General features: G+C 36.3%; 1 protein-coding gene and 1 pseudogene across 2 annotated transcripts in view; both read right to left on the bottom strand.

Moving 5' to 3' along the window:
- Positions 1–25,107, bottom strand: part of MACROD2 (mono-ADP ribosylhydrolase 2) — a 2,078,532-nt gene that overhangs the window by 1,928,877 nt on the left and 124,548 nt on the right. The gene's annotated exons all lie outside the window — the stretch shown is intronic.
- LOC105732666 (aminoacyl tRNA synthase complex-interacting multifunctional protein 1-like) lies at positions 13,708–17,000 on the bottom strand (annotated as a pseudogene).

Here is a 25,107-nt window from a genome sequence, read left to right on the forward strand (position 1 = left end):
CTGCTATTCGGGAGGCTGAGGCAGGAGAATCACTTGAACCCAGGAGGCAGAGGTTGCAGTGAACCAAGATCATGCCATTGCACTCCAGCCTGGGCAACAAGATCGAAACGTCAAAAAAAAAAAAAAAAGAAAAAGAAAAAGAAAAGAATAGACAATAGGACCGTACCTTCCTATGGCCAATATCTTACCCCAGATCTGGACCAGGTAAATACATGCAGGTAATAAATATTAGTTGAATGAATGAAAACTGAATCAATGTATATGTAAAAGGTAGGAGATAAATAAATGAACAGAAACAGGTTATGTGGAAGGTCAGACTGAGGGGATAAGAAAAGTTAGAAAGTCAGACAGCCCTAAAAATATTCCCATAAAAAGCTAAAGGCTAACACACTTTTACCAAAAACATAATTTATAAAAAGCAGTGATTGACAAATCTAAGTTCAGAATTAGAAGTGGGTAATATATTTTTTGTAATATCTCTATTTCCACTTATCAATAATTTCAAAGTTTTTGCTTTTCTTTCGCATAGCAAAAAATCTTTATATGGATTCCAATTATTTAAGACACTCATAAATTTCCAAGACCACAAGTAAAGAACATGAAAAAACAGGCTAATAGCATTCGTTGGCATATGATCAAACACATCTTTCTAGGAACACATCTTTCTAGGCACTGGGTTTTTGTCCCTAAAATCTCCTAAAAAAAAAAAAATATGAGTTTGTAAAAAACAAAGATAGAAAAAAAAAAAAAAAAGAGGGGAAAAACTTTGCCCAGTGTGAAGCTTGATTACCTTAATTATTTAGACTTTGAAAGGAACCTTAATACAGATTTGAACTTTTTCCAGTCTTTCATCTATAATACATTTTTTTAAATGACACTGTGTTGTCCATAAGATGATAGTCTTGTCTAATTGTCTTAATTTCTTCAAAAATGTTTCATTTGCTAACTTTTCCAGCAAAATTGCAATTTAAAATCATAAATCTCTTACTCACTTTAGTATGAAGTGAGATTAATGGAGGATGCTCCTTCCACAATGGCCTGAACAGAAACTTTACACTTCAAAGTGTGTGCATGAACCAACATACAATTCAGTGATTCAATTAAAGAAATGGTCAGAAATGCCGTCACAATGAAACAATCACACTAGACCTTCTTGTATAGGTTTTTTTTTTTTCCTCCAAGCAAGTGGTCATCAAATAGGAATTCTACACATATCAGATTTTGTAACCATTTCCACATTAAACAGAATTAACATATTGTGATAAAATGGTGACCCCACTGAAGGATCCTGCTGGTCAGTGATTTCATCATTTTATCAAGCATGTAAAGGCTATTATCTTCAAGCTGAATGTTGCTACAAGGTGGTTACATAAACACTGTTTGCTTAAAGACAGTCTGGAGAAAGAAGTCTCTTTTCCAAAGTAATGTAAGGCATTTCCCAAGATTTCTCACTCAACAGCCCAGACTTCTGACAAACCCTCTAAAAGAGTGTAGAAAGAAATATCCTTTCAAGAAAAACTAGAGATTAATTAATACATATATTGAAAACGTGTACAAAGGCAACATCACATGGCAATGCTAATAAATTCATTTTGGATATTTGTTTAAGCTTCCTACTAATCAAATTTTCTAGGATAATTACCATCAAGAGATGAGTTCAATTTTTAAAAAAAGAATGCCAAAAGGCATGAAGTTTTCTTAACTTATTATACAAAGCAAGATTAATCTGCCAGAGATACTGCCCTATTATACTTTTGTGTGTATGCATGTGTGTACACCCATACTCTAAGACTTTAAATCAATCTATGCTCTTTTCATAATTCATACTACATAGACATCTCTTTCAAGCCACAAATGAATATAAAGTGATCCTTTACAATCGGAATCTCAGACAGTATTTATTCATAATGATGGAGTATTTGGTTATAGGAAAAATTAATACTCTATAGAAAATATTAATATTTTATAGAAGTTTATCAAACCTATGGACATTTGTAATGATTAATTCCAAATTCATCAGGAACTTAGCAGACAGCACCAAAGATGCAAGTACTAAAAGTAGTATCAAGCTTAACAAAATGCTGTTGATATCAAATTTTTTAAAGCAATCAATTTGGTGACATACTAATTTCTTATTTAGCAAAGTAATAAGTGTGGTGGCAGCATCATAATGCTTGACAACATACAGCTTGGGCATCTAGGCACTCTGCTATCAAGCCAAACAAGCTAGCTCCTTCATTTACACAAGGACACAAGTGATCAGGGAAGGATGGTATAACACAAAAAGAAAATAACTTGGGGTCTCAGGCAGTTGCCCAGGTGATGGTAAAGCACCAAGCTAAAAAAACCTGTGGTCGCTAAGCAGCAAAGACAATAAAGAGATTCCCATCCAGCTTCACAGCAGCTGCAGTAAGTTCAGACTGATGGAATCACAGCACACCCTGGTGACAAAAATGAGCTACCTCTGGCTGGCCTGATAGTCACTGAAGCATCAAGGCCACCACCTATAACGTTTCTTCAAATCTTCCTGAGAAAAACTAAAAACATGGTGAATAAACGTGCACTAGTACAAAAAAAAGGGAAACCAAAAGAGATTTTATATAATATAAATGCTAATGCTATTTTCAAAGCATCTGGTTTAGTGGCTTACCAGTAATGTGACCTTGAGCAAGTTTTTAGATTGTCTGTGCCTCAATTTTACATTGGGACTTTTTTTTTAAGTCTTCACCTTACAGGGTACCATACTGATCAAATAAAGACAATATCTGAAACATGCTTAGAACAGGACCTGGCACACAGAAAACACCGTATGTATTCATTACATGAATAATATGAACTCAATGTAGACACAGAATTCTTTAAGCTGAAAAGGAATAATATGAAAAGTTATAACGCACTGAGTGCTTGCTATGTGCCCTCCACTGTACTCTTTACATACATGATGCCCTTTAATCTTTACAACAAATATGTATCATAGGTGTTATCTCCTTTTACAGATGAAGAAGGGCAAATGTAAAGACCAAAACAAACCCAGCAAGTGGCAAAGCGAAGATTCAAACACAGATATTTCTGACTCCAAAACCTATGCTTTTAACTTTTCTGCACCATAGAGAAAACTGGTTTTACTCATCAGTTCCTATTTTATGGATGAGGACACTGAAGTGTCTTAGATAAAGCCCCTCAGATAACTAATGGATATATGAGGAATTAATCTGCCTCTTACAAGCAGATCCCTCTCTGTTCCAAATGACTCAATAGGTGCAAAATTCCATTGCCACTGGGAATAGTCTCTTGATTCACTCAGGATTAGAATTAGTCTAAGGATATCTGCCCTACTCAACACACTGAAGTATATGCTACAGTAAATTAGAGAACAGAAGAGATTTTTCACTTTAAGTGGTGGAAGGCAGGAAGGTCAGGTATCTTGAATGACTCTCTAATATGATCAACTTCATCATAGTAACTGCCAAGTGTAATGCCAAAATGTGATAAATTTCAACTTTGTTTTTCCAACATAGAAGGAAAGACCCATACAGAGGGCTAGATAGAACACAGGAGCCCACCAGCTACCTCTCTCTCAGCTGATACCACTGATAATCATTTGTAAAATAAAGAGCTCTCTGCCAGGTGCATTTTCCCTGAGTATGCCCAGGCTTGACAATGGAAGAAAACCCAGCCAGCTCCCCACGCACAGGTGTTGGCCAGAAGTTATTTGGCAGCAGCTGGAGCTGTGGTACACACAAGCTCTATCCTACCACCCTCTGAAGCAAAAAAAGAAAAAAGAAAGTTGATACTTTAAAACATTAAGATTGAAAAGATATGGGTATATGTATATTAAAAATAAAGGGTTCATCTGCAAGATGTGTAACAATCATAGGCAGGGCTCTCACTCTATATAAACATTAATCAACCCCTTTCTAGTTGTATGAATCAAACCAAATCAAATACCATGCTCAGAGTCATGATAAGAATATTGGTTTGAGAACTTTCTTATATCTACAGGCATTTGTTTGTAGAACTAATAATAGAAAAAAGTACCTCTTCACATTAAAAAGTTTATCATTTACATGTCTTTTTTTTTTTTTTTTGAGACGGAGTTTCGCTCTTGTTACCCAGGCTGGAGTGCAATGGCGGGATCTCGGCTCACCACAACCTCCGCCTCCTGGGTTCAAGCAATTCTCCTGCCTCAGCCTCCTGAGTAGCTGGGATTACAGGCACGCGCCACCATGCCCAGCTAATTTTTGTATTTTTAGTAGAGACGGGGTTTCACCTTGTTGACCAGGATGGTCTCGATCTCTTGACCTCGTGATCCACCCGCCTCGGCCTCCCAAAGTCCTGGGATTATAGGCGTGAGCCACCGCGCCCGGCCCCATTTACATGTCTTTTATAGATATTGTAATGAAAACAGTGATCATTCCTTAAAAACAGTAAATGCAAAGCTGGGTGCAGTGGCTCACACCTGTAATCCCAGCACTTTGGTAAGCTGAGGCAGGCAGATCACGAGGTCAAGAGTTCAAGACCAGACTGGCCAACATGGTGAAACCCTGTCTCTACTAAAAAAAAAAAAAAAAAAAAAATTAGCTGGCCATGGTGGCTCATGCCTGTAATCCCAGCTACTTGGGAGGCTGAGGTAGGAGAATTGCTTGAACAAGGACCCAGGAGGCAGAGGTTGCAGTGAGCTGAGATTGCACCACTACCCTCCAGCCTGGGCTACAGAGCAAGACTCCATCTCAAAAAAAACAAACAAAAAAAAAACAGTAAATGCAAATTCATATTTTGAACAGACAGTCTGCAAGAAAGCCAGAGTTTACCTAGAAGTGGTCAAAATCCTAGTAAATATGAATCATGTCACAGTATTTATATTTCATTAAATCACACAAAACATTATTTTATTAACTATAGGCATCTTCCTTGCTACAGGTTGAGTGTCCCTTACCTAAAATACTTGAGACAGAAGTGTTTTGAATTTTGAATTTTTTCAGATTTTTGGCATATTTCCATATACATAATGAGATATCTTGGAGATGAGACCCAAGTCTAAACACTTGATGCATTTATGTTTATACACCTTATAAACAAAGTCTAAAGACAATTTTATTTTTCCTTTGAAGACACTCTGTATTGTGTGCCTACATTTTGACTGCGACCCTTCACACAAAGTCAGATGTGAAATTTTCTACTTGTGGTGTCGTGTTGGTGCTCAAAAACTTTCACATTTGGGAGCATTTTGAATTTTGGATTTTTGTATGGGGAATATTCAACCTGTAATTCAAGACTGTCTTTTAATATGCTGTACATATGAAATCATATATTCTAAAAACTGTTAAAAATATTCTGTTTACCACTTCACAGATTTGATTAAATATTGTCCATTATATTCTCTGTTATGTTTAACTCAAAATAGTAGAGCCTCAAACTTTACAGGAGTATTGAAATTATACCAATATTGCAAAAAAACACAAATCAATAATGACATCTTACAGCTTAAAAATTGTTTACAATTTTTATTTCTACATAAGGTATGTAAGTATGGAAAAATGATCTACTTAAAACCAAAAATATTCTAAATGATGAACACGTAACATAATCTTTATATTATTTTGCTGTGTTTATCATAAGTGACTTCTTAGAATCATTGAGCACATCAGGTATTTTCTCTTTTTGTTTTTAATGGAAAAAAGTATTTTCTTCCTTTCTCTGTAGAGAAAGCAATGAAATTATCCAGGAAAATTTATTTCTTATTACTCTTCTAAAATATAATCTTTATTTATGTTTACCTTCAGAACAGAAAAAAAATTACAGCTTTATTGAAGTATAATTGACAAATAAAAATTATATATATTTAAGGTATACAAAATAATGTTTAGATATATGTATACATTGTAAAATTATTGCCACAATCAAGCTAATTAGCACATTCCTAATCTCACATAGTTACCATGCATGTGTGTGGGGGGGGTGTGTTCAGAAAACTTAAGATCTACTCTCTTAGCAAATTTCAAGTATATTCTTATTAACTATAGTCACCATATGATACATTAGGTCTCCACAATTTATTTATAACTTAAAGCTTCTACGCTTTAACCAACAGCTTTCCATTTTGTCTCCACTCAGCCACTGGCAACCACTATTTCACTGTGTACATATGAAATCACATGCTCTAAAACTTCTATGAGATCAACTATTTTACCTTCCACATATAAGTGAGGTCCTGCAATATTTGTCCTTCTGTGTCTGAATTACCTCACTTAACATAACGTATTTCACTATTGTCACAAATGAAAGAAATTTCCTTCTTTTTAAAGGCTGAATGATATTCCACTGTATATAAAAAGCACATTTTCTGTGTGCACAGTTGTTTCCATATCTTGGCTATTGTTAATAATGCTGCAATAAACCTGGGAGTACAAATATATTTTCAACATGCTGATTTCATCTCCATCAGATGAGTACCCAGAATTGGGATTGCTGGATTATATGGGAGTTCTATTTTTAATTTCTCAAAGAACCTCCATACTGTTTTCTTTCCATAATGACTGTACCAACATATATTCCCACAATGTATAAGGTTCCCTTTCTCCACATCATCACCAACACGTGTTTTCTTTTGTCTCTTCTTTATAATTGCCATTCTAACAGGTATGCAGTGATATCTCACTGTGATTTTGATTTGCATTTCCCTGATGACTGAGCACCTTGTAATATACCTATTGGCCATCTGTATGTGTCCTTTGTAAAATTCTCTATTCAGGTCCTTTGCCCATCTTTGGTGTTTTGTTTTTGTTTTTACTAAATTGTATAAGTTTCTTATTTTTTCTTTTTAATTTTTTTTTTTTTTTTTTTTTTTTTTGAGATGGAGTTTTGCTATTGTTGCCCAAGCTGGAGTGCAATGGCGCGATCTGGGCTCACCACAACCTCCGCCTCCCAGGTTCAAGCAATTCTCCTGTCTCAGCCTCTCAAGTAGCAGGGATTACAGACATGCACCACCATGCCCAGCTAATTTTGTATTGTTAGTAGAGACGGGGTTTCTCCATGTTGGTCAGGCTGGTCTCAAACTCTCAACCTCAAGTGATCCGCCCACCTCCGCTTCCCAAAGTGCTGGGATTACAGGGTGAGCCACTGCACCCAGCCAGTTTCTTATTTTTTATATTCCTTATTAGATACATAATTTTTAAATATTTTCTCCAATTCTATAGGTTGCCTTTTCATTTTGCTATTTCTTTGCTTAGCAGAAGCCTATTAGTTTAGTGTAGTTCCACTTGTTTTTACTTTTATTGTCTGTGCTTTTGGTGTCATATCCCAAAAATCACTGCCAAAACCAATGTCATGGAGATTTTTCCCTATGTTATCTTCTAGGCGTTTTCAGGTCATATGCTCGAATATTTAACCCATTTTGAGTTGATTGTTACATATAATGTAGGATAAGAATATGATTTCACTTATTTTCATGGTGGATATAAAGTTTTCACAACATCTTTTTTGAAAAAAATTATCCTTTTTCCATTGTGTATTCAGGGTGCCTTTGTCAAATATTAGTTAATCACCTCTAGACCTGCCTTACAAGAAATGCTAAATGCTAAAACTCACTGGATGATGACCTGTACGATGCTGCACTTCCATTTAATGAACAGTAAATATATTTCCTTATAAGTCCTCATGACTTTCTTAATAACGTTTTATTTTCTTTAGCTTGCTGTATTGTAAGAATATAGTATGTAATACATATAACCTATAAATTATGTGTTAATGGACTGCTTATATTATCCATACAACTGGAAGTCAACAGTAGGCTATTCGTAGTTAAATTTTCAAAGAGCCAAAAGTTATACACACATTTTCAACTGTGTAGAAGGTCTGTGCCCCTAACTCTTGCATTGCTTAAGAGTCAACTATATATTACATTTTTGTGCTAAGCCTTTGAAATCCAGTGTGTATGTTATACTTAAAGCACATCTCAATTCAGACTAGATATGTTTCAAATGCTCAATAGCCCTATGTGGCTACTGGTTACCAGTGAGCACCAAAAGGCTTAGCTATTAAGTGCTGTGTTTTGGGAGTAGAGAATTATTATGATTTGGAATGAATTCTAGGGGCAGATGGAATTTGAGTTGGGTCCTGAGAGAACGCTAAGGTTTAGAAAAACGGGGACAGCATTTCTGGAATAAATAGTGTAAAGGAAGACAATAGAAGGTATGCTGGGGCAGACATTTGTTTTTAAAATGAATCATGTGCCTACTACATAGCAAACACTGTGAAACTCAGCATATAAGACACATAATCCTTACATTGATGGTTCTAAAACTTGAGCATCAGAACCACCTGAAAGGCAAAACACAATTTACTGGGGCCCACCATGAGTTTTTGAAGCAGTAGGTCTGAATTCCATTTCTAACAAATTTCAAGGTGGTGCTAGTGCTACTCGCCCAGGAATCATAAGGGGAGAGCCACGGCCTTACGTTAGCACTTCCTAGCAGATACTACCTCTATTTTGTAGGTAAGAAAGTGAGGCCAAGAAAAACTAAATAATTTACCACAGATTGCATAGAAAATATGTAGCAAGAATGTGATTTAAGTGCGAGTCTGGAATTTACATCTAGGTCTGCCTTGGCCTCCCAAAGTGCTGGGATTACACGTGTGAGCCACCATGCCTGGCCAACTCCAGCTTTTTATTCCCCTATGAATTATTCTAAAACTTTTACAATTTTTGTGCTTATATTTAAGTCTATGATGCATTTTGAGTTTATTTTTGCATAAAATAACACTTGGAAATTGAAATTTCTGAGTGTCTGCTGCTAGTATATAGAAATAGGCTTGACTTTTGTAAATTAATCTTGTATCCTGAGACCTTGCTAAGCTCATTTGTTCTAGCGGCATTTTAGTATAATCCTTAGAATTTTCTACATAGATGATCATGTCATCTGTAGATAAAGACTATTTCACTTATGTCTTTCCACTCTGCCTTTTTTTTTTTCTCCTTTTATTATATTGGCTAGAACCAGCATAATGTTGAATTGAAATGGTGAGCATAGGCATTCTTACATTGTTTCCAATCTAAGGGGGAAAACATTCAGTCTTTCATCAAGTACAATGTTAGCTGAAAGTTTTTCAGAGATATCCCTAGTATTGGAAGGAAGTTCCCTTCTATTTTGCATTTATAAAGAGAATGACACAAATCACATCAATGATAGAGAATCTTAAGCTCACTTGTAATACTAGATTTCCGAGTTTTTATCATGAGCAGATAGTGAATTTTGTCAACCACTTTTCCTGTATTTATTGAAAGGAATATATGGTTTTTCTTTTTTTAGAGGCAGAGTCTTGCTCTGTCATCCAAGCTGGAGTGTAGTGGTGCCATCAGAGCTCATGGCAGCCTTGAGCTCTTGGGCTCAAGTGGTCCTCCCACCTCAGCCTCTCCAGTAGCTAAGACTACAGGTGCATGTTCCACCATGCCCAGCTAATTTATTTTTTTTAAAAAAATTGTAGACATAGGGTCTCCCTGTGTTGCCCAAGCTGGTCTCGAATCCCTGACTTCAAGTGATTCTCCTACCTGAACCTCTCAAAGCACTATGGCATAGCACTTGGCTGGTTTTTAATTTTAAGCCTGATAATATGGTTAATTACACTAATTTTCAATTTTTAATCAATCTTAAATTCCTGGGATATTCTCTACTAGATCATGATTTATTATCACTGTTATATAGTTCTGTATTTCATATACTAAAATTTTGTAAAGAATGTGTATATCTATGTCCATGACAGATATTGGTATGGAGGTTTCTTAAAATATCTTTGGTATCAGGTTTGAGAAGAATTTATAATGATGCTTATAGATCATGTAAATTACAAATCTAATCCATATCCTGATATAGGAAGAATGAAGATCATGCACAAATATTACCAATTACACAGTAAATGGGAATTTATATTATATACTGATTTTTCGAAAGTTATATAAAACTCTGAAATAATTAAACACAGTTGCTTTTAAAAATCCCCCATATTAAATTGTGCAACTTTGTTGCCATACCAAGAATTTTGCATTTCTAAAATATTTAATGGAAATAGGTTCATGGTCTTAAATTATAAAGTGATTTCTCTCCTTTTTCAGCATGAAGATAATTTGAAAATCCCTATTCATTGATATGAATTTGTATCATTCTCTTTATAATAAACAAAAGAGGTAATGCTGATGAGACGCTAGTCAAATAAACAATATATTAGACTCCTATAGGTAGTAAAGAAAAACCAATGCTTTTAAAACAACTGACAGCTGTGGGGAGGTTTGCCCATTGTCTTCCTAGAAGTTGGGGCAATAAGCTTTCATAGAAGAGATATCTGAGTGGCACCACAGTATGCAAAATATTTAGATATACAAGAAAAACCTTAAATCATGCCAAAAACTTTAATTAGATATGTGCTTATCAAGGTATACATAAGTTGTTCCATCACTTCATTCGTATCTCTGTACAAATGTCACCCATTCAGGACTTTTCCTAACCAATCTATCTAAAATGGTACTCCTTTACCATGTTTCATTTTCTTTAATGATACTTATCACTACCTGACATTTTAATATACATTTATTTGCTTATTGAGTATTATCTGTCATGCCCACTGGAATACAAGTTACAGGAGGCGAGCCCCTTTACCTAGTTCCTCTATATCCCCACTGCCTAGGACAATGTGGGAAAAATAACATATTCATAAATAATCAGAGATAACTTAATATTCATATTGGAAATGATCATGATTTGTCATCATTGATAACTCACTAACTATACTGCAGTTGAAATCAGTATCAAAGGTTGTGATGGCCTTGGTTCCTGATGAGAAATGCAAAATATACAACTAAGATCTTTGTGATGGTTAATTTTATGTATCAACTTGACTGGGCTACAAGGTGCCCAGACATTTGGGCAAACATTATTCAGGGTAATGAGGTGGGCCTCATCCAATCAACTGATGTTTTGAATAAAACAAAAAGGCTAACAACCCTCCTCAGCTTGCCAACTGCAGATCTTGTAACTAGTCAGCCTCCATAATCATGTGAGCATGTGAGCCAATTCCAAATAATGAATTACACACACACACACACACACACACACACACACACAGACACATTATGTTTCTCTGGAGGACCCTGACTAACACAGTCATTTTAATTAAATGAAACAAATTTCTGGCCAGGTACAGTGCCTCGTGCCTGTAATCCTAACACTTTGGGAAACCCAGGCAGGACCGGATCACTTGAAGCCAGGAGTTGGAGACCAGCCTGGGCAACAAAGCAAGACCCCAACTCTACAAATAAAAGTAAAAATAATTAGCCAGGCACAGCAGCATGTGTTTGTAGTCCCAGCTACTCAGGAGGCTGAGCAAAGAGGATTGCTTGAGCCTGGGTATTCAAGGCTGAAGTAAGCTATGATTGAGCCACTGCACTCCAGCCTGAGTGCCAGAGTAAAACCATGTCTCTAAAAATCAAGGAAAGAAAAAGAAACAAATGTCTAACTATGAAAGTAAAATATAAATAGAAACCTAAGTAATTAATATGTATTTTGTTATTCTCTGCAAAGAACATTAACCATGAGTTGGAATTTATCTTTCAAATGTGTTGCTGTTTATATGTGTATCTGAGAAACAAAGGGGCTTGTAAAGTGTTCTATCTCTTAAGGAAATCCAAAGATCTTAAGAAAGAAATATAAAGTCTCTTATATATATTGCAGTCAGCTAAATATATTTCAGTACTTACTTAAAATTCAAAGGCTGTCAATAAGGTCAAAGGGGCAAGGCATGGTGGCTCATGCCTGTATTCTCAGGGCTTTGGGAGGCCAAGGCAGGAAGCTCACTGGAGCCCAGTAGTTCAAGACCAACCTAGACAACAGAGCAAGACCCTGTCTCAGTGAAACAAAACTTTTTAATTAACCAGGCGTGGTGGCACACACCTGTAGTCCTAGCTACTCTGGAGGCGGAGGTGGGAGAAACTCTTAAGCCCTAGAGTTCGAGGCTGCAGTGAGCTATATGGTGCCATTATATTTCAGCCTGGGTGACAGAGTGAGATCCTGTCTCTAAAAAGTTTTTTTAATTTAAAAAGTCAAAGGACATGAAGCACACCATTATCCAAATGTAGTACCCAAATATCTTCAAATACTAAAAAATAATTTTTGGATTAAAGGTCTCTTGGGAGTCTACATGCCTGTGCTCTCCTTCCATTAGTGTGAATAAGCAAAAACTAACTGGATTTCAAGTGGAACATTTCAATTGACATCGTCTGATGTTATTTCATCCCAATTAGCTTGAGAGAAAGAAATGTTGCAGACAATTGTATCACATCTTGCAAAGCTGCATTTAAATGACACCTCATAAGCAAATGCCTATTTGACTTACATGAAAATACAAACTAATCTAGCTTACTTTGGATAAATGTAGATGGTTCTGCTACTTGATTGACTGTTAATATATAAAGGCTATAAACTATGTTTGTTTTAAATAAGAGAAATGAAAAAAATATTTCATTTGAAATGTTTCCACTTAGATTTTAAATGCAAAACAGTTGTTTTCTCAAGCCAAACTTCAGAAAACACTCTTTATCCTCTACTCAAGTAAATAGTATACATTTTAAAGAAGTCATTATCCAATATGAAAACACTTTTAAAAACTGCCATAACCTGGGAAACATAGCCCAGGCAACCTGTCTCTACTAAAAAAAAATTTTTTAATTAGCCAGGTGTGGTGGTACATGCCTCTAGTCCCAGCTATTCAGGAGGAAGGAGGCAGAGGCAGGAAGAGCACTTGAACCCAAAAATTTAAGGCTGCAGTGAGCTATGATTGAGCCACTTCCCTCCAGCTTGGACAACAGAGCAAGACCCTGTCTTAAAAAAAAAAAAAAAGCCCACAATTATTTCAAAGTTTCTATATTCACAGATCTTGAAGATAAAACTTAAACAAAACCTGTCCTTGAAATAAAATTCATCATTAGGAAGATTCTACTAATCTAAAATGTTCATAATTTATCTAAAAAAAAATGGCAAATTTATCCCAATTTGTTCTTATTTGAAAGGAGTATCTTCTATTTCACACCAAAAAAACCTGAATGTGAAGCCTTCTGCTCCCAAAAATACTGATCAACAAGCCCTGCTTATGGGTTAATTAAGAACTGCTAATATAGTGCTATTTCACTTCAGTCCATTAAAATAATGGGAATATGCTGCTATAATAAATTTTCCTATGCTGACAGCAGATGTTTTCTTGATTTAAGAACAAAAAAAGTCAAACATTTTTCCTACTATTCTTGCCACACGTATTTTTAATCAATTTTCTCCTCTGCTAATTAGCACCATTTATAAAAATGTAAGAAAATCTAACTCTTGGTAGATTTGGGTGACTCACTTTAACTGTGTCCCCATAGTGAGACTCTTATAGACACAATGACATTGTCTTTCTCAGTTTGATATATTTTATGGACACCGAATCACAGGCATACCTCAAAAATACTGCAGGTTCGCTTCCAGACCACTTTTATAAAACGAATATTGCAATAAAGCAAGTCATGCAAATTCTCTGGGTTCCCAGTGCATATAAAATTACATTTACACTAAACTGTAGTCTGTTAAGTGTGCCATGATGTTATGTCTGACAACACAATGCACATACCTTAATTTAAAAAATACTTTATTGCCAAAACATACTAACAATCATCTGAGTCCTCAAGCAAGTCATAATTTTTTTGCTGATGGAGGGTCTTGGCTTGATGTTGATGGCTGCTGACCAATCAGGGTAGTGGTTGCTGAAGCTATGGTAATCTCTTAACTAAGACAATGAAAATTTAAAACATCAATTTACTTCTTTTCATGAAAGATTTCTCTATAATATGCCATGCTATTTAATAGCATTTTACTCAAAGTAGAACTCATTTCAAATTTGCAGTCAATCCTCTCAAACCCTGCTCTGCTTTGTCAACTAAGTTTATGTAATATTCCAAATCCTGTGTTGTCATTTCAACAATATTCATAGCATCCTCACCAGAACTAGATTTTATCTCAATAAACTACTTTCTTTACTTATCCATAAGAAGCAACTCCTCACTGTTCAAGTTTTATCACAAGATTGAAATAATTCTGTCCATCTTCAGACTTTCACTTCTAATTCTAATACTGTTGCTATTTCCATGATATCTGCTATGACTTCCTCCACAGAAGTCTTGAACTTGGATGGACCTCAATGTTAACCATGAGGGTTAGAATCAACTTCTTCCAAATTTCTGTTCATGTTAATATTGTGACCTCCTTCCATGAATTACAAACATTCTTAATGGCATCTAGCATGGTGACTCCTTTCTCTAGAAGCTTTTCAATTGCTTTGTCCAGATTCATCAAAGGAATCACTATCTATGGCAGTTATAGCTTTATAAAATACATTTCTTAGATAATAAAACTTAAAAGTTGAAGTTACTTCTTGGTGTATGGGCTGCGGAATAGATGTTATGTTAACATGACTGCTCTTTGTACATCTCCATCAGAACTGCTGGTTAACTAGGTGCATTGTCAATGAGGAGTAATATTTTCAAAGGAATCTTTTTCTCTGAGCAGTAGATCTCAAGAGTGGGCTTAAAATATTCATTAAGCCATGCCACAAACTGATATGCTGTCATCCAGGCTTTGTGATTCTCCTCATAGAACACAGGCAGAGTAGATTTAGCATCAATATTAAGGGCCCTAGGATTTTGTAAATGGTGAATGAGTACTGGCTTCAACTTAAAGTCACCAGCTGCATTAGCCCCTACCATGAGTGTCACCCTGTCCTTTGACACTTTGAGCCAAGCATTGACTTTTTCTCTCTAGCTATGAGTCTTAAATGATATCATCTTCTAGTAGAAGGCTATTTCATGTACACTGAAAAATCTGTTGTTTATTGTAGACACCTTCCTCAATTATCTTAGCTAGGTCTTCTGGATAACTTACTTCGGCTTCTACATCAGCACTTGCAGCTTCACCTTGCACTTTTGTGTTATGGACATAGCTTCTTTTCTTAAAACTCATAATCTGGTAACCTCAAACTTTCCTTTTTTTTTTTTTTTTTTTGGTACAAGTGGCAAATATATTCCTTTTTATAAGGTTTTCGCCAATGTATTTCAATAATGAAAGCATTTTGTTTTATTTTATTCCACTGTTGTTCATGGTTTGAACCCTACAAACTTCCTTCCCTTTCAACTTAAAGGAAGCTCCTTTGTATGTAGCCACACACTCATCATAGTATAAAGATGAGATGGGATCTACTCCCAAATCTTCTTAGGATTCGGTTCCTTGTTGGGCTCTCCAGGGAAAGCATCAAAAGTAATTCTATCCCCATTAGGCGGGGCCAAGATTTCAGTTTTCTCTGGTGAACAAGCACACATGACCACTGCTTGAGATAATACTCCCCTCATCTTTGCAGGTTTCAGATTACAAAGTAAAATCACTATCTGATTTTGCATCTGTACAAGAAGAACATGATTCTCCAGACCACTAACAACTATTCTTGAGACTATGTCCCCAACCACAATGTCTTCTACAGACAAAGAATCTGCATCTGGGTGTTTTCTGACAGTTATGATGCCACCAGTTCAAAGAGCTACATGGAAAACATCTATTGGCTTAAAGCTGGTGCTTCCTGCTATTGATTGCTGTTTTTTCTCCTTCTTCTCTCCTTTCAATTATCTCTTTTGCTTTCTTTTCTTCTGCTGCACATCATTTTATCTCTTCTTTGATACCAGAAGATATGGTTGTTATTGGTGTAGACTGTATCACATTTTCAGAAACCATATAATTAGCATGCAGTGGAGTACCAGATGGAAATGGTATTTGCTTCATTCTGTTTTGAATTTCTGCCTGAATTAGCTCTTGTTTCAATTCAATGTCTTCCTTCAGTTTGGCATTTTCTATTCAAAGTTTCTTCTCTTCCCTCAAAGTTGCCTGCAAAATGATTTTCTCCTTAAGTAGAGCAACTTGCTGCTTAAGATATTCAATGATTTGATCCACCTCTGCACCATTCTGCAGAACAGCATCATTATTTGCCATTTTTGCCAGCAGACGGCAGAAAATCATGAAGCAGTGGACAGGGGTTCTGAGGCAGCCTCAGCAAGAAGCAGGTAGGGACAGCCACCTGCACACTATGGCCCAAACTTTTCCTTTGAAGTTTCCTTACCTCTCTTGGCCTTCACAGTATTAAGAAAGTTAGGGCCCTACAATTAGGCTATGGCATAAGGGAATATTGTGGCTGATTTGATCATCTATTCCGACCAATAAAACTTTCTCTATATCAGCAACAAAGCTGTTTCACTTCCTTATTATTCATGTGTTCACTGGAGTAGCACTTTTAATTTCCTCCAGGAACTTTTCATTTGCATTCACAACTCTGCCAACTGGCACAAGAGGCCTCATTTTCAGCCTCTCGCCTTTTGACATGTTTTCCTCACTATGTTTAATCATTTCTAGCTTTTGATTGAAAATGAGAGATATGTGACTCTTCCTTTCACTTGAACACTTAGAGGCCACTGCAGGGCTATTAATTGGCCTAATTTCAATACTGTTGTGTCTCAGAGAATAAGCAGGCCCAAGGAAAGGAAGAGAGATGGGGGATCAGTCAGTTGATGGAGCAGTCAGAATACACATATTTATAGATAAAATTTATAGATAAAATTCACAGTCTTCTATGGGTGCAGTTGGTGGCACCCCAAAACAGATACAATGGTAACATCAAAGACCACTTGTCGCAGATCACCATAACAGATATAATAATAATGAAAAAGAAATACACACAATATGTGCCCATAATGATTAAAAATGTTAAAACTTTTTAATGAAAACTTCTAAATACTACAATTACCAAAATTTGACAGAGAGACACAAAGTGCCATGCTGTTAGAAAAAAACAGTGCCAACAGATCTGCTCAGCACAGGGTCACCACAAACCTTCAATTTGATTTTTAAAAATTAGCACACACACACACAAACACACACTATGGAACACAATAAAGCAAAGCACAATAAATGAGGTATGCCTACAGGTACCCCCAAAATTCATATGTTCAATCTCTAACCCCCATTATCTTAGAATGTGTTTATATTTGGATAGGGCCTTTAAAGATGTAATTAAGTAAAAATGAGGCTGTTAGGGTGGGCCCTGATTCAGTTTGACCGGTGTCCTTATAAAAAGTAGAGATGAGAACATACAGAGACACCAGGGAAGTGCATGCACAGACAAAAGGACATGTGATGCCACAGCAAGAGGGCAGCCATCTGCAAGCCAAGGAGAAAGACCTCAGGAGAAACTAAACCTGCCGATCTGATCTTGGACTGCCAACCTTCAGACTGTGAGAAAATTAAGTTTTGTTTTTAATTCACCCCACCTGTTGTATTTTGTTATGGCAGTTATAGTAAACTAAAACAGAATACATTGGTACATTTACTTCATGTAACACTCAGACTTCTACAATCCTGACATCCTGAAGGGAAAAAAGGGTATATCAAGTCACCACCTAAAATGTAGCTAAGAGAGTATGATAGTAAAACAGGATGCTGAGTATTTCAGAAGTTGGTCATTGGTTTCTAGAAGTTATACTAGTTTAATTCAATGTAATCCAATCCAGTCCAACCCAATCCAATAAAGTGGCTCTTTCTTTTGAACAACTCCAGGGATTCAAAGACAAATGAAACATGATCTTTACCCTATTTTCCTGCTAGTTTTTTAGAAGATATATTTAAAAAGAGTTATGCTGTATACTTGTGAAACTACAGAAAATAGGCCAAATTATTTTCTAATGCATCATTAAGTGATAAAAGTATGTTATAAATATTATAAACACTATATGCAAAATGATTCTATTTCATAAACATGTACATGCATGTATAGTATGGGTATGTGTATTACACACTGAAAAAAATCACAGGAAATGCAAATACAAAAATGTTAAGAATTACTCTAAGTGGAACGATTATGGTGATTCTAATTTTTCTTCGTTTTGCTTATCTTTACTGAACATTTTTTGTTTTGGAAAAAAAAGTTATGAATTATAAAAGTGATCTTACCCCAACAAAGGTAGCCTAAGACTGAAATTATATAAGATTAATCCAAAAAAACTGAAGGGAGCAAATGGCTGTCAAGATTTTAGAATCTGACACTAAATTCTGTGAGTTTACTTATTTTTTATTGAGGTAAAATTTATATAACATAAAGCTAACCTATTGAAAGTATAAGTGAAATCTAGTTGCATTTAGAACATTCAAAATGTTGTGCAAGCACCACCTCTATCTAGTTTCAAGACATTTCATCACCCCAAAAGAAAATCTAATATTCATTAAATAGTCACTCCCTATCCCCTCCTTCTGTCATCCCCTGGCTACTACCAATGTGCTTTCTGCCTCCATTATCCATTCTGGATAGTTCATATAAATGAAAGCCTACAATATGTAACCTTTTGTGTCTGGCTTCTTTCACTCAGAACAATGTTTTTGAGATTCATCCACATTGTAGCATATCTTAGTATTTTATTCCCTTATATAGCTCAATAATATCTCATTGTATGGATAGACCACATTTTGTTCATCAGCAGATGAACATTTGGGTTGTTTCCACTTTTGGGCTATGACGAGAAATGCTGCTATGGATACTCATGTGAAAGTTCTTGTGAAAACACATGTTTTTAATTCTCTTGGGCATTATCGCTAGGAGTGCAATGGCTGGGTCATCCATAGTTAAGTATATGTTTAACTTTTTGAGGAATCCCCAAAATATTTTCAACAAGAGCGGCTCCACCATTTTACATTCCTACCAGCCATGTTTGAGTGTTCCAATTTCTCAACATCCTCTCCAGCCCTTTTTATTCCACTCTCACCACCTCCTTTATTTTTATCATAGCCATCCGGGTATCTCATTAATGTTGGTTAGAGTATAACACTCTACATGCATCTGACATTTTGTTTATCCATCCATCAACAGATGAATATTCGGGTTTTTCCACTTTGGGGCTATGACGAAAAATGCTGCTATGGACATTCATGTGAAAGTTCTTGTGAAATCACGTAAAGAATCATGTAAGAAGTGCCTAACAATTGTACCAAGTTCGGTGATGAAATTTTTAAATAAAATAATATCCACTAGGAAGAGAGAATAAGGCTAGGGTTATTTTAATTAGTCAATTTAGCCAATGCTAAATTCAGGACACAGGAAGTGAAAGAGGAGCACATTAGCCCATTAAGTCCCTAGTGGGTGTCTGGTCTTAGTGGGTATGTAGGAGCTCACATGGTATAGTTCCTCTAAAGGTGGCCTACGCCATGAGATGAAATAATGAGGTTTCAATTCAATTAGGCATCCAAAAAGAAAAAAAAAATAAAAAACAGCTTGACACCAATTTCAGGAAACATTCAATAAAATGTTATATATTGGTCACATTTCCTCAAAAAGAATTTTATGCATGCAATAGTAATCGGATGCAACTTATACTCAATTTACACAAACAGTAGAAATAAATCATCCTTTGAAGGCTGACATTTGCTTTTTGGAGCAAAGAAAACATGGTTCAAGATTTAAAAAATGGAAAAAATTACCACTGGTACTACCATAAATGTCTAATTATTTTCAAAAATTAATCATACATGAAAGAAATAAGAAACAAATAACTAAAATGCTAGTGGCAGGAGACAGAGATTTTAAATACCACTAGGGAAAGGTAAGCATCTTCAGGCAACTACTAAGTTGCAACTCTAATAAATTTCAGGGGAATTTTACCACTGCTGATCACAGACGTATTTTTATTTCCCCACTCTTACTCTCTTCACTATTTCCTATTCTTTCTTGATTCCACCCTTCCTTGCCTAAGCATTAAACCTGCCAGAAACCACTGACATTCACCAGCCTTTACACTGCACTCAAGGGCCAGAAATGTTACCATTCTGGAACAATGATGATTACCTCTACGTTCAGATTTGAGATTTGATTTTCTAAAGCCCACTATTTTAGAAGGTTGCTTTAGGTAGACTGGTATCTAGGGAAGCAGAACTTGATATTTTCTTGTCCAAGGGAGACTAACGATATGCCGCCCTGGAATATTTCTTCAGAAGGCCTAGGTGACCAGGTGAAGCATGGAACTAGGCTCTTAGTTGTCTTCCCTACATCTTTACCATGGATGTTGCAGCGCTGATGAAGATGAGCCTCCTTCAACAAGGAGAGTTTGGGCAGGAGAGAAAGATTATGACCAATGCCACATAGCGGCTGAGAAATAGTTTGTTGATATGTCCAGAAATACACAGAGAGTGACATTGAAGAGATAACTAAAGGTCCCAAATGATTTATTAGGGACAAAAACAGGAACTTCAGATAATCAATAATAAAATGACTTTATTTGTATTAATCATTTAAAGTTTTGTGACATTCAGACTATGTTTGGTTAAAATAAGGCCCATAGGTTAGGAATTGAATACTTTCTGATAATCAGATTGCACTCATGGCTATGCTTCAAGTACTAAAAATTATGTATCCTAGTCTCTACATTTGTTCAGGAAACAGGCTAATTTCTCTGTGGTACCGTATTACAGAACTAGCCTCATTCTCTTCCCTGATGACAATCTCATCAAAAAACGCTAGTTGCTGAAGAAGATACCACAGTCTCTAATCCCAAATAACAGATGTATTTCTCGCACACTGGAAAGGAGTTTTATGAGCCAGATAGACACAGACACTGTGTGGATAAGGGGGGTGGTGGTGCATCTAACAGCCTCAGGAGTCTAAGATGGGAAAGTCAAGGTGACAAAACTGAAAAGTGAACAGATGGAAGCATTCTATAGTTGTTCAGAACTTCTGCACAAGATACTTCCCCAAAAAAAGATGTAATTAAGTAAAAATGAGGCTGTTAGGGTGGGCCCTGATTCAGTTTGACTGGTGTCCTTATAAAAAGTAGAGATGAGAACATACAGAGACACCAGGGAAGTGCATGCACAGACAAAAGGACATGTGATGCCACAGCAAGAGGGCAGCCATCTGCAAGCCAAGGAGAAAGACCTCAGGACAAACTAAACCTGCCGATCTGATCTTGGACTGCCAACCTTCAGACTGTGAGAAAATTAAGTTTTGTTTTTAATTCACCCCACCTGTTGTATTTTGTTATGGCAGTTATAGCAAACTAAAACAGAATACATTGGTACATTTACTTCATGTAACACTCAGACTTCTACAATCCTGACATCCTGAAGGGAAAAAAGGGTATATCAAGTCACCAACTAAAATGTAGCTAAGAGAGCCTCAGGAGTCTAAGATGGGAAAGTCAAGGTGACAAAACTGAAAATGAACAGATGGAAGCATTCTATAGTTGTTCAGAACTTCTGCACAAGATACTGCCCATCTATTTATTGTCTCCTATCCAAATACATACTATTCCCAGAAGCAGACAGTTTGCCAGAAGGTAATTTTCAAATATTTGTTCAGACACCCCCTTGAGAAGGAACTACTGATCTTATCATGGGGAAAATAGATACCCTTTAATTGGATCCTCTTTGGGAATCTTCTTATTGACCTCCCTCAATGAAATAATCCCAGGTCTTCTATATAAGGAGGAAAAGGTTACAGATTAACTGATGAGGAAAGTAAACTGGGTGAATTAAATAACAGCTAACAGGTATAACGTTTCAGAATAAATACACTGTTCGATAGTTTACCCTAGGTGCTGTGTTTTTACAGCTGCTATTCATGAGCACTGACAATGTGCCAGGGATGCATGCTTTATTTTACTTAGATGACTCTGAAACTCTTATTGTCTATACTTAAAAGATGAGGAAACAGAAATTTTGAAAGGAGTTAAGTGACTTGCCAAAGAGAGTAAGTAAAAGATGATTCAAATCCAAGCTTCCTAGATTCCATATGTATTGGAATAGTTGGAAGCATGATATAGTTATGTTCTTTTACCAAACAATGTCTGAAACCAGGCAAGACTAGCAGGTTTACAACCTTCACCAACAATATTGGACTATATTATCCCAAGAAGACATGTGTAATATTATTGATAGCCTAAAAAAGTTTTGATGTTTTTTATACAGCAGGAAGAAATTAAAGGGGAAAAATGATTCATTTTTGTCTCTAAATTAAAAGGAAAATCAACATTAAAACAAGCAGTAACTGGGGTAACTCTTATACCAAACAATTACAGACTTTCAATATAAAAGACTTAGGCATAAAATTAATAAAGCAATTTAACAACCAAGATGTTTTCATACGAATAAAGATCAGTATTTTGTTAAAAGATGTAACAGTGCTTCTTTTAGTTTTATCATTTCAAATAAAAAGGAGATCAATAGAAAAGCAGTCAGAGGTTACTAGGGAAAAGAAAAAACTCATCTATAGAACTGTTTCCTTTCTCAAACCAACAAACCAAAAATATTCAACAAGAATACTATACAAAACTGCTCAGAAATTCAATCACACCAAAGCATAATACTACAATCAGAGGTTTTGGTTACTATACACATTTCATATAACCAAATACTTCAAAAGATAGAAGATTCACTGAATATTTTAATAAAAACCATATTGTTTCAATACTACAGAAAATACAAGGAGTCCTAGAACCCCTTGAGGGTCTAACCTACAATATAAATTTAATATCATGAAGTACATGTCAACTTTCTACTGAATTATTAAGTACCAGTAACAAAGCAACCCGAATCAAGAAAAGGAAAAGAAGTGAGTAACGGAAATAGGGTTCTACTCATGGTTCTGCCACATAGGGCCTGCGCTTCCTTCAGTACATTTCTTCCTGTTTCCAGGGCTCAGTTTCCCCATCTGTGACATGAAGCATTTGGCCTGGATTATCCTTCAGTTCCTTTCAAACTTTAAAATCTTAAGACAGGATCACTTTCTACCTCCTAATCTATACACAATGACTATGCACCCCTGACAGCATCATTATTAGAGTTTTCTCTTTTCCATGCTTCTAATTTTTGTCTCAATGCTTAAATTAAGCTAGTAGATACAGTATCAGATTTAAACAAATTATCACACATTTACATTATAAAAATAAAAATACTGTTTTTTCTGCTAAAAAAAAAACGAGATACATGTACAGAATGTACAGGTTTATTCCATAGGTATACGTGTGCCATGGTGGTTTGTGGCACCTACTGACCTGTTTTCTAAGTTCCATTCCCTCACCTCCCGCCCACAATAGGTCCCAGTGTGTGTTGTTCCCTTCTCTGTGTCCATGTGTTCTCATTGTTCAACTCACTATGAGTGTGAACATGTGATGTTTGGTTTTCTGTTTTTGTGTTAATTTGCTGAGGATGATGACTTCCAGATTCATCCACGTCCCTGCAAAGAACATGATCTCATTCCTTTTTTGGGGCTACATAGTATTCCAAAGTGTACATATGCCACATTTTCTTTATCCAGTCTATCATTGATGGTCATTTGGGTTGGTTCCATGTCTTTGCTATTGTAAATAGTGCTGCAATAAACATATCATGTGCATGTGTCTTTAGAGTAAAATGATTTATATTCCTTTGTGTGTATACCCAATAATGGGATTGCTGGGTCAAATGGTATTTCTGGTTCCAGATCCTTGAGGAATCACCATACTGTCTTCAACAATGACTGAACTAATTTACACTCCCACCAACAGAGTAAAAGTGTTCCTATTTCTCCACAGCCTCGCCAGCATCTATTGTTTCCTGACTTTTTAATAATCGCCATTCTGACTGGCGTGAGATGGTGTCTCATTGTGATTTTGATTTGCATTTCTCTGATGATCAGTGATGTTGAGCTTTTTTTCACATGTTTGTTTGCCATATAAACGTCGTCTTTTATTTTTGTTTGAGATGGAGTCTCGTTCTTGTCACCCAAGCTGGAGTACAGTGGCACGATCTCGGCTCACTGCAACCTCTGCCTCCCAGGTTCAAGCCATTCTCCTGCCTCAGCCTCCCGAGTAGCTGGGATTACAGGCATCTACCACCACACTCGGCTATTTACTGTATTATTATTATTTTTTTTTTTGAGACGGAGTTTCGCTCTTGTTACCCAGGCTGGAGTGCAATGGCGCAATCTCGGCTCACCACAACCTCCGCCTCCTGGGTTCAGGCAATTCTCCTGCCTCAGCCTCCTGAGTAGCTGGGATTACAGGTACGCACCACCATGTCCAGCTAATTTTTTGTATTTTTAGTAGAGACGGGGTTTCACCATGTTGACTAGGATGGTCTCGATCTCTTGACCTCGTGATCTACCCGCCTCAGCCTCCCAAAGTGTTGGGATTACAGGCGTGAGCCACCGCGCCCGGCCCTGTATGGTTTTTTTTTAGTAGAGATGGGGTTTCACCATGTTGGCCAGGTTGGTCTCGAATTCTTGACCTCAAGTGATCCACCCATCTCGGCTTCCCAAAGTACTGGAATTACAGGTATGAGCCACCATGCCCAGTCTTAAATGTCTTCTTCTCAGAAGTGTCTGTTCATATCCTTTGACTACTTTTTGATAGGGTTGTTTGTTTTTTTTTTCTTGTAAATTTGTTTATGTTCCTTGTAAATTCTGGATATGAGACCAAAAATACTATCTTAAATTCAGTGTATACTAGCTGTTGCCTATATAACACCCAAGCCTTCCTGTTAAGTCAGGCAAAAAATATATTCACTTTTCTTTGTAGAATTAAGGATTTTCTTAGCACAGGCTATTTGACATATATGTGTCAAATGGAAAAGCCAAAAAATAGCGAGGCCTGCAGAGCTAGCAGACAGTAGGTCCTTAATATTTGTAAGTTGAAAGAACAAATGTATTCATAATAGTAACGATTCCCTTGTTTAGGATGTTTTCATAATGTCAATCCATGAGTGTTACAGAAATACTTGAAGCATCAACAGTGACCAATAATATGGATGGGTGTTAAAAATCACAGTCATAGGCAGGGTGCGGTGGCTCACGCCTGTAATACCAGCACTGTGGGAGGCTGAGCTGGGTGAATCATGAGGTCAGGAGATCGAGACCATCATGGCCCACATGGCGAAACCCTGTCTCTACTAAAAATACAAAAAAAAAAAAAAAAAAAAAAAAAAAAATTAGTTGGGCCTGGTGGCACGCGCCTGTAAGAGAGGTAGAAAAATTGCTTGA

The sequence above is a fragment of the Aotus nancymaae genome, unplaced genomic scaffold, assembly GCF_030222135.1.
Source record: "Aotus nancymaae isolate 86718 unplaced genomic scaffold, 86718_ANA_hifiasm-v0.15.2.pri h1tg000001l, whole genome shotgun sequence".
Lineage (NCBI taxonomy): Eukaryota > Metazoa > Chordata > Mammalia > Primates > Aotidae > Aotus > Aotus nancymaae.